This window comes from Boleophthalmus pectinirostris, unplaced genomic scaffold (assembly GCF_026225935.1).
Source record: "Boleophthalmus pectinirostris isolate CB_2022bp ecotype Guang Dong unplaced genomic scaffold, ASM2622593v1 HiC_scaffold_14, whole genome shotgun sequence".
Classification (NCBI taxonomy): Eukaryota; Metazoa; Chordata; class Actinopteri; order Gobiiformes; family Gobiidae; genus Boleophthalmus; species Boleophthalmus pectinirostris.
The window spans coordinates 32,489,648-32,506,691 of NW_026571047.1; positions in this window are offsets into that span (position 1 = coordinate 32,489,648).

Below are 17,044 nucleotides of genomic sequence, written 5' to 3' on the forward strand. Positions count from 1 at the left end.
CAGAACGTCACTCAAGTGTTTGTGTGTTTAGTTTTGGGCGCAGCTTTGTTTATTAATGTTCATTACTGAGAAAACCTGCTCACAAACGTAGTAACTGTAAATCTGTTATTTCTTGTTGCTTGTCTGCGGGAACATCAGAGGTTTTGACTGTGAATGGTCCACGAAAAATGGCAAATTCTGTCTTCAGGTTTTAAAATATAATTAAAATATTTTAGTAGAAAATCAGCCGAGGGCCAGATTAAAGGTCTTGGAGGGCCGGATCCAGCCCCCGGGCCGTATGTTTGACACCCCTGCTTTATGGTTTAAAAATGTGGTATAAAAATAAAAATGACTTGACTTAGAGTTTCATTTTGAGAAAAATCTTAGAGCTGAGGGAACATAGAGCTGAACCCCATTCAAACACAGAGCAGAAAATACGCCGTGTTCCATCATCCATCGTCTCACATGTGGCGTCATGTCCATACTTCAAGTGCTTATTATGTTTCATATATATATAAATATATGAAGGGACATACCTAACGTGCCGTTCTGGTTTCACATGTCCAACTTGAAGGACACCAACCGGAAAGCTGTTATTATTGTTTAAGGAGTGTGCCTATGTTCTGACAGCCTTATGTTCCCTTGTTTCTAAGTTTTTTGTTTTGTTTTTTTCCCCAAAATTAAGCCTTATGTTCCCACATTTCCTCTCAATTTGGTCGTCAATTACACCCAAACTATTCTCCAGCAGCAGATGAATACAGGTGTAATGTAGAGTCCTGGTTCAAAGGATCAGAGGTTGCAAATGACTCTGAATCATCCCTTTAAATGTGGGATAAAAATTAAAAAAATACTAGAATTACTTTTATTTTGAGAAAAATCTTAGAGCTCAGGAACCATAGAACTGTGGGAACATAGGACTGACCCCTGTGAGCAGAAAATATGTCGTGTTTGATGATCCATCGTCTCCCACTCAGATCTGAGATACGACGTCACGTCCACACTTCAAGAGTTTTATTATTGTTTCATGTGTCCGACTTGGAGAAAAACGTGGTGCCACCAGGAAAGCTGTTATTATTGTTGTTGTTTATCTTCTAGTGCACAGGTGTCAAACATACGGCCCGGGGGCCAGATCCGGCCCTCCAAGACTTTTAATGTGGCCCTTGGGTGATTTTCTACTAAAATATTTTAATTATATTTTCTATTAAAATATTGGTAATTTTCTGTGCGTTTTTATCACAGCAGCGTCTCCAGCGTCTCTGTACGTGGCCCCTCCCACCAGAGCAGCACAAATGAAGACTTGTCTCTTTCCAAACGCTCTTAAAGGACGATCGTTTTGACTGTTGACCGTGACACCCTCATCAGAAAAATGTCAAAAATTAGAAAAGTAGACGCTGAGTGCAGGATTTTCCAAGAAAAATTGACTTATTCCTGTTTACAGACAAGTTCATGTTAAAACATTGTGTTGAAATTATATTTTTCTTAAAGTTTCAGGTTGTTCATAATATTATAAACTTATAATAAGAAAGAGTTCATCAATTTAAAAAGATTTCTGTAATAGATTTGTGTTTCTCTGCACAAATATTTGAACTTATTGTTATTTTTGGGGTTTATATGACATGAGTTTTCTGATCCGGCCCCTCTGAGATCAGAGTCGGTTGGATATGGCCCCCGGACCAAACTGAGTTCGACACCCCTGTTCTAGAGACTCTGGGGACGTTTAGCAACACCCGTTTAATACAAGTCTGTGTTCAATATTTGCCTCACCACAACATCGACCACCAAACCCATCGGCGGTGATACAGACGCAGTAAAGTTCTGCAGTGATACAAGTGACTGAAATTGTCATTAAAATCCAAAACAAACCAAACAGTTGAATAAAAATGAACTTATGTTATGTTTTTCACATTTTTAAAGGGCTCATAGTTCACGATTTTCTTATTTACAGTGTTGTGTTGTAACAGATTACATGTACTGGAGTTATGTAATCAGAGTACAAATGATGAGTAACTGTATTCAGTTACAGTTACTGTTTCAGTGAGTGGTAATTGGATTACAGTTACTTTGTTGAAATAAATGGATTACACAGAGTTATTGTCCTGTTTTCACATTTTGGGCTAAATCCCTTTTTTTTTTTTTTTCAGTAATTCCACTCATTGCCAGACACTAAACCAGGACTAAAACCAGGACTAAACCAGGACTAAAACCAGGACTAAACCAGGACTAAACCAGGACTAAACCAGGACTAAACCAGGACTAAACCAGGATTGAACCAGGACTGAACCCAGGTCTAAACTAGGACTAAAACCAGGTCTAACCTAGATCTAAACCAGGTCTAAACCAGGACTAAACCAGGTCTAAAACCAGGTCTAAACCAAGGCTAAAACCAGGTCTAAACCAGGACTAAAACCAGGTCTAACCTAGATCTAAACCAGGTCTAAACCAGGACTAAACCAGGTCTAACCTAGATCTAAACCAGGTCTAAACCAGGACTAAACCAGGTCTAAAACCAGGTCTAAACCAGGACTAAAACCAGGTCTAACCTAGATCTAAACCAGGTCTAAACCAGGACTAAAACCAGGTCTAACCTAGATCTAAACCAGGTCTAAACCAGGACTAAACCAGGTCTACTAAAACCAAACCAGGTCTAAAACCAGGTCTAACCTAGATCTAAACCAGGTCTAAACCAGGACTAAAACCAGGTTCTAAAACCAGGTCTAAAAACAGGTTAACCTACTAAACCAGGTCTAACCTAGATCTAAACCAGGTCTAAACCAGGACTAAACCAGGTCTAAACCAGGTCTAAACCAGGACTAAAACCAGGTCTAACCTAGATCTAAACCAGGTCTAAACTAGATCTGAACCAGGACTAAAACAGGATTTAACAGGACGAAACTTTCTATCAATAATATTTTTAATACGGTTAAGGAAAAAACGGGCTCATTATTTTCTTTTATCAGACAAAATATGTGAAGATTTCCTCATCTTTGCTTCTCTACAGCAAATCAAGTAATCCAAAGTAATCAGATTACTCACTTTAAGTAATTTAATGGATTACCGTTACAAACTACATTCTGGGGTATGTAATCTGTAATCTGTAGGGGATTAAACATTTTAAAAGTCACCTTCCCAACACTGCTTATTTATGTTACACTTTTGTTTCCTCGTCAGAAACACACCTGGAGTTTTTCTCTCAAACAGGATGTCGTGTGGAACCTTCACTTCAGCTTCTCTAGAATCATTCATTTCAGTCCTGGAATCACCGATCTCGACTGGACACAAGGAAAAATCATAAAAACCTGAACTTGAGCGTTTCTGTGTTCTTGCCTCATCGTCTTGCCTCACCTGTGTATGTGGTGTTTTGTGGTGTTTTGTGGTGTTGTTTTGTGGTTTTTTGTGGTGTTTGTGGTGTTTTGTGGTGTGTTTGGTGTGGTGTTTTGTGGTGTTTTGTGGTGTTTTGTGGTGTTTTGTGGTGTTTTGTGGTGGTGTTTTGTGGTGTTTTGTTGTGTGTTTTGTGGTGTTTTGTGTTTTTGTGGTGTTTTGTGGTGTTTGTGGTGTTTTGTGGTGGTGTTTTGTGGTGTTTTGTGGTGTTTTGTGGTGTTTGTTGGTGTTTTGTGGTGTTTTGTGGTGTTTTGTGGTGTTTTGGTGTTTTGTGGTTTTTGGTGGTGTGTTTTGTGGTGGTGGTTTTGTGTGTGTTGTGTTTTTGTGGTGTTTTGTGGTGTTTGTGGTGTTTTGTGGTGTTTTGTGGTGTTTTTGTGGTGTTTTTGTGTGTTTTTGTGTTTTGTGTTTTTGTGTTTTTTGTGGTGTTTTGTGTTTTGTGTGGTTTGTGTTGTTTTTGTGGTGTTTTGTGTTTTGTGGTGGTTTTTGTGGTGTTTGTGTTTTGTGGTGTTTTTGGTGGTGTTTGTTGGTGTTTGTGGTGTTTTGTGTTTTGTTGGTTGGTGTGTGGTGTTTTGTGGTGTGTTTTTGTGGTGTTTTGTGGTGTTTGTTGGTGTTTTTGTGTTTTGTGGTGTTTTGTGGTGTTTTGTGGTGTTTTTGTGGTGTTTTGTGGTGTTTTTGTGGTTTTGTTTTGGTGTTTTGTGGTGTGGTTTTGGTGTGTTTTGTGTTTTGTGGTGTTTTGTGTGTGTGTGTTTTGTTTTTGTGGTGTTTTGTGGTGTTTTGTGGTGTTTTGTGTGTTTGTGGTGTTTTGTGTGGTTTGTGGTGTTTTGATTTTTTGTTGGTGTTTGTGGTGTTTTGTGGTGTTTTGTGGTGTTTTGTGGTGTTTTGTGTGTTGTGGTGTTTGTGGTGTTTTTGTTTTTGTGGTGTTTTGGTGTTTTGTGGTTTTGTGGTGTTTTTGTTTTTGTGGACTGAGTTTTGTGGTGTTTTGTGGTGTTTTGTTTGGTGTTTTGTGGTGTTTGTGTGTGTTTTGTGGTGTGTTTTGTGGTGTTTTGTGGTGTTTTTGTGGTGTTTTTGTTTTGTGTGTTTTGTGGTTGTTTTGTGTTTTTTGTGTTTTGTGGTGTTTTTGTTGTGGTGTTTTGTTGGTGTTTTGTGTTTTTGTGGTGTTTTTGTGTTGTGTTTTGTGGTGTTTTGTGGTGTTTTGTGTTTGTGTTTTGTGGTGTTTTTGTGGTGTTTTGTGGTGTTTGTGTGTGTTGTGTGTTTGTTTTGTGGTGTTTTTGTGGTGTGTTTTGTGGTGTTTTGTGGTTTTTGTGGTGTTTTGTGGTGTTGGTTGTTTTGTGGTTTTGTGGTGTTTTGTGTGTGTTTTGTGGTGTTTGTGTGGTGTTGTTGTGTGTTTTTGTGGTGTTTTTGGTGGTGTTTTTGTGTTTTTGGTGGTGTTTTGTGGTGGTGTTTTTTGTGGTGTTTTGTGTGTTTGTTGTGTTTTGTTTTTGTGGTGTTTTGTGGTGTTTTGTGGTGTTTTTGTGGTGTTTTGTGGTGTTTGTGTGGTGTTTTGTGGTTTTGTGGTGTGTTTGTGGTGTTGTTTTGTTGTGTTTTGTGTTTTTGTGGTGTGTTTTTTGTTGGTGTTTGTGTGGTGTTTGTGTGTGTTTGTTGTTTGTGTGGTGTTTTGTGTGTGTTGTTGTGGTGTTTTGTGGTGTTTTGTTGTTTTGTGTGGTGTTTTGTTGGTGTTTTGTGGTGTTTGTTGGTGTTTTGTGGTGTTTTGTGGTGTTTTGTGGTGTTTTGTGGTGTTTTGTGGTGTTTTGTGGTGTTTTTGTGGTGTTTTTGTGGTGTTTTGTGTGTTTTGTGGTGTTTTGTGGTGTTTTGTGGTGTTTGTTGTTTTGTGGTTTTTGTGGTGTTTTGTGGTGTTTTGTTTTTTGTGGTGGTGTTTTGTGTTGTTTTGTGGTGTTTTGTGGTGGTGTTTTGTGTTGTTTTGTGGTGTTTTGTGGTGTTTTGTGTGTTTTGTGGTGTTTGTGTGGTGTTTTGTGGTGTTTTGTGGTGTTTTGTGGTGTTTTTGTGGTGTTTTGTGGTGTTTTGTGTGTTTTGTGTGTTTGTGTTTTTGTGTGTGTTTTGGTGTGTTTTGTTTTGTGTGTTTTGTGGTGTTTTTGTGTTTTTGTGTTTTGTGTTTTGTGGTGTTTTGTGGTGTTTTGTGTGTTTGTGTTTTGTGGTGTTTTGTGGTGTTTTGTGGTGTTTTTGTGGTGTTTTTGTGTTTGTGTGTTTTGTGGTGTTTTGTGGTGTTTTGTGTTTTGTGTGTGTTTTGTGGTGGTGTTTTGTGGTGTTTGTTGTTGGTGTGTTTTGTGGTGTTTTGTGTGTTGTGTTTTGTGGTGTTTTGTGGTGTTTTGTGGTGGTTTTTGTGTTTGTGTTTTTTTGTGGTGTTTTGTGGTGTTTTGTGGTGTTTTGTGGTGTTTTGTGTGTTTTGTGGTGTTTTGTGGTGTTTTTTTGTGGTGTTTTGTGGTGTTTTGTGGTGGTGTTTTGTGGTGTTTTGTGGTGTTTTTTGTGGTGTGTTTGTGGTGTTTTGTGGTGTTTTGTGGTGTTTTGTTTTTGTGGACTGTGTTTTGTGGTGTTTTGTGTGTGTTGTGTGGTGTTTGTTGGTGTTTTGTGGTTTTGTGGTGTTTGTGGTGTTTTGTGGTGTTTTTGTGGTGGTGTTTTGTGGTGTTTTGTTTTGTGGTGTTTTGTGGTGTTTTGTGGTGTTTGTGGTGTTTTGTGGTGTTTTGTGGTGTTTTTTGTGGTGTTTTGTGTGGTGTTTTGTGGTGTTTTGTGGTGTTTGTTTTGTGTTTTGTGGTGTTTTGTGGTGTTTGTGGTGTTTTGTGGTGTTTTGTGGTGTTTTTGTGGTTTTTGTGTTTTGTGGTTTTGTGTTTTGTGTGTTTTGTGGTGTTTTGTTGGTGTTTTGTGTTTTGTGGTGTGTTTTTGTGGTGTTTTGTGGTGTTTTTGTGGTGTTTTGTGGTGTTTTTGTGTGTTGGTTTTGTGGTGTTTTTGTGGTGTTTTTGTGGTGTTTTGTGGTGTTTGTGGTGTTTTGTGGTGTTTTGTGTGTTTTGTGTGTTTTTTGTGGTGTTTTGTGGTGTTTTGTGGTGTTTGTGGTTTTTGTGGTGTGTTTGTTGGTGGTGTGTGTGTTTGTGTGTTTTGTGGTGTTTGTTTTGTGTTTGTGGTGTTTTGTGGTGTTTTGTGGTGTTTTGTGGTGTTGTTTTGTGGTGTTTTGTGGTGTTTGTGGTGTTTTGTGGTGTTTTGTGGTGTTTTGTGGTGTTTGTGGTGTTTGTGGTGTTTTGTGTGTTTGTGTGGTGTTTTGTGGTGTTTTGTGGTGTTTTGTGGTGTTTTGGTGGTGTTTTTTGTGGTGTTTTGTGGTGTTTTGTGTTTTGTTGTGTGTGTTTTGTGGTGTTTTTGTGGTGTTTTGTGGTGTTTTGTGGTGTTTGTGTTTTGTGTGTTTTGTGGTGTTTGTGTGTGTTTTTGTGGTGTTTTGTGGTGTTTTTGTGGTGTTTTGTGTGTTTTGTGGTGTTTTGTGTGTGTTTTTGTGGTGTTTTGTGGTGTTTTGTGGTGTTTTGTGGTGTTTTGTGGTGTTTGTGGTGTTTTGTGGTGTTTTGTGGTGTTTTGTGGTGTTTGTGGTGTTTTGTGGTTTGTGTGTGTTTTGTGGTGTTTTGTGGTGTTTTTGTGTTTTGTGTTTTGTGGTGTTTTTTGTGGTGTTTTGTGGTTTTGTGTGTTTTGTGTGTTTGTGGTGTTTTGTGGTGTTTTGTGTGTTTTGTGTGTGTTTTGTGGTGTTTGTGTGTTTTTGTTGGTGTTTTGTGTGTTTTGTGGTGTTTGTGTGGTGTTTTGTGGTGTTTTGTGGTGTTTTGTGGTGTTTTGTGGTGTTTTGTGGTGTTTTGTGGTTTTGTGTTTTGTGTGTTTTTTTGTGGTGTTTTGTGTGTGTGTTTTTGTGGTGTTTGTGGTGTTTTGTGGTGTTTTTGTGTTTGTGTTTTTGTGTGTTTTGTGTGTTTGTGGTGTTGTGTGTTTTGTGTTTTGTGGTGTTTTGTGGTGTTTTGTGGTGTTTTGTGGTGTTTGTTGGTGTTTTGTGGTGTTTTGTGGTGTTTGTTGGTGTTTTGTGGTGTTTTGTGGTGTTTGTTGTGACCGGGTGGAGTGGGTTTCTCAGGTTCGTTCAGGTGACACATGCAGAAGTCTCTCTGTGTGGAAACAGAGGCGTGGGGGGGGGGGGATGTGGTCACACTGTTTGTCTCTGGCCTCAAACTGGACAAATGACGAATCCTGGCTTCAAACCCAAACACACAGACAGACTCACAACATTTTCTTTTCCTAGAGAATGGAGCTGCTTTGGTTCCGGAAGTGCATTTCTCATTCCTTTTTTCCCAGAGATTTTTCTGTTGTTTTAAAGGTCCGGTGTTATGTGAAACGGACTCTTGTGAGCTTTAAACCACATTAAAATGTTGTTATTTCCTCAAAAACAGACCTGGAGTTGTGTTTCGGTTCATTCACACACTTTGGAGTAATTCTTTGTCGAGACCGAGACAAGGCCAAGACCTCTGAGGGTCGAGACCGAGACCAAGACTGAGACAAAACACCATCAAGACCGAGACAAGAAGGAGACAAGACCGAAGACAAGACTGAGATCAAGTGCCATCAAGACCGATACAAGACCAAGACAAGACCGAGTCCAAGTGCCATCAAGACTGAGTCCAGGCAGCATCAAGACCAAGACAAGACTGAGACAAGACACCATCAAAACCGAGACAAGTCCAAGACCAAGTGCCATCAAGACTGAGACAAGACTGAGTCCAGGCAGCATCAAGACCGAGACAAGACCAAGACAAGACCGAGTCCAAGTGCCATCAAGACTGAGGCCACGCACCATCAAGACAGAGACAAGACCGAGACAAGATCGAGACAAGACTGAGATCAAGTGCCATCAAGACCGATACAGGACCGAGACAAGACAGGGACAAAACACCATCAAGACCGAGATAAGACAGGGACAAGACCGAGTCCAGGCAGCATCAAGACCGAGACAAGACTGAGACGAAGCACCATCAAGACCGAGACAAGACCAAGACCAAGTGCCATCAAGACCGAGACCAAGCACCATCAAGGCCCAGACAAGACTGAGACAAGACCAAGATCAAAATCGAGACAAGACCGAGACAAGACAGGGACAAGACCGAGTCCAGGCAGCATCAAGACCCAGACAAGATCGAGATCAAGCACCATCAAGACTGAAACAAGACCGAGACAAGACCGAGACAAGACCGAGACAAGACCAAGACAAGACCGAGACAAGACCGAGACAAGACCGAGACAAGACAGGGACAAGACCGAGTCCAGGCAGCATCAAGACCGAAACAAGACTGAGACAAGACCGAGACAAGACTGAGTCAAAACCGAGTCAAGACCGAGACCAAGCACCATCAAGACCGAGACAAGACCAAGACAAGACCAAGACAAGACCGAGACAAGACTGAGACAAGACTGAGACAAGACCGAGACAAGACCAAGACAAGACTGAGATCAAGTGCCATCAAGACCGAGACAAGACCGAGACAAGACCAAGACTAAGCACCATCCAGACTAAACCTGACCGAGACCAAAAGCGCTTGAGTCTGAGACAAGACCAAGATTACAAAAAAGTCTCTAGTCTCTCATCTCCAAAGCTCAAAATGCTCCCCTCCACCTTGTGATGTCATGAAGTGGTAGTTTTCATGTTACCAGCTCCTTTTACCTTTAGTTCAGCAGAGGTTGGGTAAAACGACGTGACACGGGCCCTTTAACGCTGCTGTCAGAGCTCCACTGTACAGACCTGCAGCTGTGTGGTCCTTTGTTCCCAGAGACTTGATCCTGGCTCAGGTCCAGATGTTTGTGTCACTGTCTCCTGAGGAAAACCTCCAACAGTGCAGTTTTGGATTCACTCCTAAAAAGCATTATGTAATTGTGTTAGTATTGAACAACGTGGTGTGCAACTTTTAAGTTTAGACCTGCTCTAGTCCTGATGCAGTCCAAGTTTAGACCTGCTCTAGTCCTGGTCTAGTCCTGATGCAGTCCAAGTTTAGACCTGCTCTAGTCCTGATGCAGTCCAAGTTTAGACCTGCTCTAGTCCTGATACAGTCCAAGTTTAGACCTGCTCTAGTCCTGCTATAGTCCTGATACAGTCCAAGTTTAGACCTGCTCTAGTCCTGATACAGTCCAAGTTTAGACCTGCTCTAGTCCTGCTCCAGTCCTGATACAGTCCAAGTTTAGACCTGCTCTAGTCCTGATGCAGTCCAAGTTTAGACCTGCTCTAGTCCTGATACAGTCCAAGTTTAGACCTGCTCTAGTCCTGCTCTAGTCCTGATACAGTCCAAGTTTAGACCTGCTCTAGTCCTGATGCAGTCCAAGTTTAGACCTGCTCTAGTCCTGATACAGTCCAAGTTTAGACCTGCTCTAGTCCTGATGCAGTCCAAGTTTAGACCTGCTCTAGTCCTGATGCAGTCCAAGTTTAGACCTGCTCTAGTCCTGATACAGTCCAAGTTTAGACCTGCTCTAGTCCTGATGCAGTCCAAGTTTAGACCTGCTCTAGTCCTGATGCAGTCCAAGTTTAGACCTGCTCTAGTCCTGATGCAGTCCAAGTTTAGACCTGCTCTAGTCCTGGTCTAGTCCTGATGCAGTCCAAGTTTAGACCTGCTCTAGTCCTGATACAGTCCAAGTTTAGACCTGCTCTAGTCCTGATACAGTCCAAGTTTAGACCTGCTCTAGTCCTGATACAGTCCAAGTTTAGACCTGGTTTAGACCTAGTTTAATTCTTACCTGGTTAAAGGTTCTATATTACACAAAACAGACTCTTGTGACATGTTATAATGTTGTTACCTCAGACCTGGACTTGTGTTTTGTGTTTTTTTCCAAAATTCAGAATACTCTGTTCCACCTTATGATGTCATGAAGCAAAAGTTTTTAAGTTTAAAGTTTTTTATTTTTTAACAACTTTTTTAAAATTTGTGTTTATTTTTTATTTTTTACCTAGAAACAGTAAAAAAAGAAATGTGTTTTGGGAATGTTCTAGACTGAGACTAAGACTAAGACCTCTGAGGGTCGAGACCGAGACAAGACCAAGACTTTTAAAGGTCGAGACCGAGACAAGACAGAGACCTTTGAGGGTTGAGATCGAAACAAGACAAGACCTTCGAGAGTCGAGACCGAGACAAGACAGAGACCTTTGAGGGTCGAGACGAGACAAGACCAAGACCTTCGAGAGTCGAGACCGAGACAAGACGAGACTTTGAGAGTCGAGACCGAGACAAGACCTTCGAGAGTCGAGAGAAGAGACCGAGACCGAGACAAGACCAAGACCTTTGAGAGTCGAGACCGAGACAAGACCGAGACAAGACCAAGACCTTTGAGAGTCGAGACCGAGACAAGACAGAGACCTTTGAGGGTTGAGATCGAAACAAGACCAAGACCTCCAAGAGTCGAGACCGAGACAAGACCAAGGCTTTTAAAGGTCGAGATCAAGACAAGACCAAAACTTCTGAGGGTCGAGACTGAGACAAGACCAAGACTTTTAAAGGTCGAGACCGAGACAAGACAGAGACCTTTGAGGGTCGAGACCGAGACAAGACCAAGACTTTTAAATGTCGAGATCAAGACAAGACCAAAACTTCTGAGGGTTGAACGAGACAAGACCAAGCTTTTAAATGTCGAGATCAAGACAAGACCAAAACTTCTGAGGGTCGAGACTGAGACAAGACCAAGACTTTTAAAGGTCGAGATCAAGACAAGACCAAAACTTCTGAGGGTTGAGACCGAGACAAGACCAAGGCTTTTAAATGTCGAGATCAAGACAAGACCAAAACTTCTGAGGGTCGAGACTGAGACAAGACCAAGACTTTTAAAGGTCGAGACCGAGACAAGACCAAAACCTCTGAGAGTCGAGACCAGACAAGACCAAGACTTTTAAATGTCGAGATCAAGACAAGACCAAAACCTCTGAGGGTCGAGACCGAGACAAGACCAAGGCTTTTAAATGTCGAGATCAAGACAAGACTAAGATCTCAGAGTCGAGACCAAAGACAAAACCAAGACCTCTGAGGGTCGAGATCGAGACAAGACCAAGACCATGTGTTTTGGGAATGCTCTTTCTAATCTTTTAGAATTACATATTTTGGTTTGTGAACAGAAAGCTTGATACAAACCTACAATTTAATGTAAAACTTTAAAAAAAAACACATGTAATTTTTAGTGTCTTTGAGAATGATATTCGTGCAAAATAAATATATGTGTTGAATTTAATCCTAATCCTATCAAAATTTCATATTCATTGCTATAAATTTTCAAAAAACCCAAATTTGCTGCATTTCAGTCCCTTTTGTCTTCTTATATTAATTCTCTCTATAATTGCACAAATCCCAAAGCAAAAAAAAAAAAAAGCACTTTATATGGAATTCGAAATATAAAATATTAAGTATTATTTATTATTTTCGGTTTGTTTTTCAGAATTTTCTGCGTTTAATGAAGATGTTGCTTCAGCAGAGTTTTGGAGTTTCATTATTAGTGAATGTGTATGAAGTTTAAAAACAAAAACACAAGGGATGACATCATAAAGTGGAACAGAATTTTAATTTTGAGCCTTAATTTCAGCCTAAATATGAAGGTTTTGTGTTTTAAACGTGTGTGAATGAAACAAAACTCAACTCCAGGTTTGTTTGTGACGAGGAAACCACATGATGACAGAGACCAGAGACCTTTTAAAGCCCGGTTTGGTTTAGTCCTAGATCTAAATCGGGTCACATGGACCTGGTTGAATCGTCTTTTCAAGGCGTTAACCTGGTTTCCACAAAGCTCTTTAGGACACTCTATACGTTGCATTCTTCAGTCACAATCAGAGGTGGAGGAGAAGGAGGAAGGATATTGTTGTTCAGTCCTGGTTTAAATCTGGTTTAGCAAGTTAGAGGTTAGAGGTAAATGCCCATAAACTAAATATTTGAGGTTAGACTTTAAAAACTGGTCATTGAGTCTTTGGGCAAAACACTTTAGTGATTGAAGAACATTCCCACCATTAAAGGTTGTATGGAGGATTTTTTTTTTTGTTTCAAATTGTCAGTGAAAGATTAAAATACCATTACAGAGATGCAGCAGCCTTGTAATTATGGTGACCAAAAGAAAAAGAATGAAAATCTATCAACTGAGGACGTAGTGAGGCCAGATAAACATCAGCCAACAGAAAACGAGGCTACCTCATTTTCTATTGGCTGTTAGGTTGTCAATCAAACTCCCTTACGTTTCTAGTGTAATTGACTCGCAGGCAAGCGGGAATTACATGGTTTATGCAGCAGTTCTTAGAGGCTTTTTCAAACTGTCGCTTCCTCGCAGTTCGCACAAAGTTTGTCGCGATGTCGGACGAGAATCCACGACCAGTTCACTGCAAAAGAAAGTCAGTTTTTGAGGTCGCTGAAAGAAGAAGAGAAGGAGAAAAGGAGCAAAGACTAACTGAGGTGATTCTTGGAGATTCCTTCCAGCAATTGCGCGACTCAAGCAGACAAAGGGTCTAAAAACTGACGCATCGGTCACTAAATAACTTCTGGACAGGTCACTTCAACAGTAAGTCTGAACGCGGACAAGGACTGTGGCTGTATTTCTCTTCCCTTAAAAAAATCCTCTATACAACCTTTAAATGCGACAGTAAAATGAATTCTACTGCAAGAAATGATCCAAAAAAGTTGATAAAATTTACTCTAAATGACCACGTACCACAGTCTGAGAAACGCCGAGCGAAGATAAAAACAGTAGATGAGATGCCGCACAGTTCACTCAGTAAATAATATATTGTTTTATTAGCGTAGCATGTCAGTTGGCTAAAAGTCCAGTGAAAGTCGCTCCGCCTCCCAAAGGATCTGAACAGGAGCCATTCCAGATCAATATTCCGGATGGTGCTGTGATTCCAGTTGGGCGTTTGCCAAGTCAGCGGATCAGATCTATCATTTATCCCGGGCGAGAACAGAGTGTAGAGTTTTTCAATAGTAAAGGACAGACTTGATACTGATTTTGATCAAAGCTCTTTTTTAGACAATTTTGTAATTTTCAACACAAAATAACCTAATAGTATTTGTGTATTAAAACATGTGGTCTGTGTAAAAAAGTGGACTAAGCAAGTGTGACATTACCAAGCCCCGGGGTTTCAAAAAGATAGATAGATTTATTTATTGTCATTGTATGAAATACAACGAAACTTCAGCAGAGCAGATCTGTAGCAGTAAAAATTTACAATATATACACACATCCTCACATCCATACCAATAAAAAACATTTATTAAATAAAATAAATAGATTATTGCACTGAGTCCCTTCAGGTCTTTTATCTGTGCCTGTGCCCCTGGAGCACGTCCACTGCTCGTGGATAGAAGCTGTTGCTCAGTCTGTTTGTGCGTGTGAGGGGAGTTTGAAGTCTTCCTGAGGGGAGAGTGTGGAAGAGGCAGTTCCCGGGGTGTGTGGGTCCTGCAGAATGTTGGAGGCCCGTGTGTGGAGACGTGAAGAGTAGATGGTGTCCAGGTTCGGGAGTGAGGAGCCCACCACCTTTTCAGCTGTTCTCACCACTCGCTGCAGGTCCTTCTTTTCAGCAGCTGTGCAGCTCCGTACCATGATGTACAGCAGTACGTTAGAACGCTTTCGATGGTGCACCGGTAAAAGTTGGTTAGGAGCTTCTGGGAGAGCCCGTTCTGGCGGAGTGTTCGTAAAAAAAACAGTCTCCGCTGGGCTTTATAACGCTGATGGTGTTTAGGCTCCAGGTTAGATTCTCACTGATCTCCACACCCAGGAACTTAAAGTTGGAGACCCTCTCTACCTCTTCTCCGTTGATGTAGAGGCCAATGTGATGGGGAATGCATTTGTTTTTCCTAAAATCAATTATCATTTCTTTAGTTTTCTTTGTATTTAAATGCAGGTCATTGTCTTTACACCAGGAGATCAGTGTCAGGCCATTCAAGTCTGTGGGTCAAGCTCAATGTTTCACGTCTCCAGATTCGCCTTTAGTCCGGCGAGGTACGTCCGGTGGCTCTCTGCTCATTGAACATGTGCAGTAGTGTCTTTTCTCCTGTAGACAGACACCAGTTCACACGAGCGAGCGCAAGGAGCGGATAGGAGAGGATATTGCTGCTTGTATCCAGGCTGGCGCCACCTAGTGCCTCTACTCAATTTCATTTCTCTCCAGTGACTAGATCAGGAATCAGAATAGACAGTTTACAAGAACCTCGGAAGTTGTAGACTGCGCACTGGCCAATCAGTGAAGAGATGTGAACTCATGACGTCAAACTCGTGGCGTCTGTCTGTGTCCCTTTTTGTGGAACAACACAACAGTAAACAAAGCGTCGAGATGAACGTAGACGAAGACAGACATTCTGTGTTGGCAACGATTCCCGAGATTGAGGATTTAAAGCCGGAACAAAGAGAATGTTTGGTGAATTTTATCAAAGGGAAAGACGTAATTGTCCTTCTTCCTACGGGATTTGGCGCATTACAAACGTCACGAACAAATAGCAGCGATTGGTTAAATAAAAAAAGTACCCGCCTACCGTCGAGTGAACGAATCCTAGTCCGATGAGGTTCATTTGGTCTTCCAATAATTTATGTTCTTAGGTTCTTTTTTCAGACCAAGTGTTTGTTTTCATACCTGACAGTTTCGACTGCTCACTAGCGTCTTCTTCAGAGTCATGTGATGTTGCTGTGACGTGTCTGGTCAGATGATTTAAACAGGTTTTGGCGCTGTCTTTCTACCGGTGGAGGCAGGACGACAGCGCCACCTGCAGTCCCACTTCCTCAGGACAGTATCCCAGGTGTGTGAGAGTAAAAAGCCCCCTCGTCCCGGTTTACAGTCCTGTGGGCACGTTTCCGTATTCCAAATGCCTCTTTAATCCAGCGACGATGTTTGTTTTCCTCTGTCTCATGCAGGTGGCGCTGTCATCCTGCCTCCACCGGTAGGAAGACAGCACCAAAACCCATTTAAATCAGCTGACCAGACACGACACAGCAACACCACGTGACCAGTCTGAGGAAGAGGCCAGTGAGCAGTCGAAACTGTCAGGCATGAAAACAAACTCTTGGTCTGAAAAAAGAACCTAATAACATGAACGAATCCTAATGCTGCGAGGTCAAACGGTTTCACTTCACGGAAACCGGCTGATGAAACTCACTGGTTCTACACAGAAAAAAATCCCTCTGGCCCAGAAAGGATTTTTCTCATAGAGCAAAGTAATGACAAACTGCTCGTGTTCGGCTGACAGAGCACTTACGGTTTTCAAAATTGTCTGACTTTGTGGCGATTTTTACCTATTTTTAGATCATAAACTTTTTCTCAGCTCAAAATCCTTCAGTTGTCTAAAAAAAAAAAAAGCTTTGTAATTATTTGCTCCAGCTTCACTCTCGCTCTGATTGGTCAAAGTGATCACGTGATCATCTCCTTGCGCCGTCTTGCATTTACTGACATGTGCCTGTGGGAGAAAAGACACTAGAAGAACCTCGCCGGGATAAAGGCGAATCTGAAGACATGAACAGTGTTGAGAAGGTGAGTTTTAAAATGTAATCCCCTACAGATTACAGATTACATACTCAAGAATGTAGTTTGTAACGGAATGAATTAAATTACTTCAAGTGAGTAACGTAATCTGATTACTTTGGATTACTTGATTTTCTGTAGAGAAGCAAAGACTCAGAAATCTTCACAGAAGATGTTTTTTCTGTTAAAAGAAAATAAAAAGCCCAGACTTTACTAAACCAAATTTAAAATATTATTGATAGAAGAAGAGACACGGTCCACACGGCATTTAGTCCTGTTAAATCCTGTTTTAGTCCTGTTTTAGATCTAGTTTAGACCTGGTTTAGATCTAGTTTAGACCTGGTTTAGATCTAGTTTAGACCTGGTTTTAGTCCCAGTTTAGATCTAATTTAGACCTGGTTTTAACCCTGGTTTAGATCTAGTTTTGACCCGGTTTTAGTTCTGGTTTAGACCTGGTTTTAGTTCTGGTTTAGATCTGGTTTTAGACCTGGTTTTTAACCCTGGTTTAGATCTGGTTTAGACCTGGTTTTAGTCCTGGTTTAGATCTGGTTTAGACCCGGTTTTAGTTCTGGTTTAGATCTAGTTTAGACCTGGTTTTAGTTCTGGTTTAGATCTGAGTTAGACCCGCTTTTAGTTCTGGTTTAGATCTAGTTTAAACCTGGTTTTAGTTCTGGTTTAGATCTAGTTTAGAACTGGTTTTAACCCTGGTTTAGATCTAGTTTAGACCTGGTTTTTAGTTCTGGTTTAGATCTAGTTTAGACCCGGTTTTAATTCTGGTTTAGATCTAGTTTAGACCTGGTTTTAGTTCTGGTTTAGATCTGGTTTAGACCTGGTTTTAGTCCTGGTTTAGATCTGGTTTAGACTGGTTTTAGTCCTGGTTTAGATCTGGTTTAGACCTGGTTTTAGTCCCGGTTTAGATCTAGTTTTAGACCGGTTTTAGTTCTGGTTTAGATCTGGTTTAGACCTGGTTTTAACCCTGGTTTAGATCTAGTTTAGACCTGGTTTTTAGTTCTGGTTTTAGTTCTGGTTTAGATCTAGTTTAGACCTGGTTTTTAGTTCTGGTTTAGATCTGGTTTAGACCTGGTTTTAACCCTGGTTTAGATCTAGTTTAGACCTGGTTTTAGTTCTGGTTTTAGTTCTGGTTTAGATCTAGTTTAGACCTGGTTTTAGTTC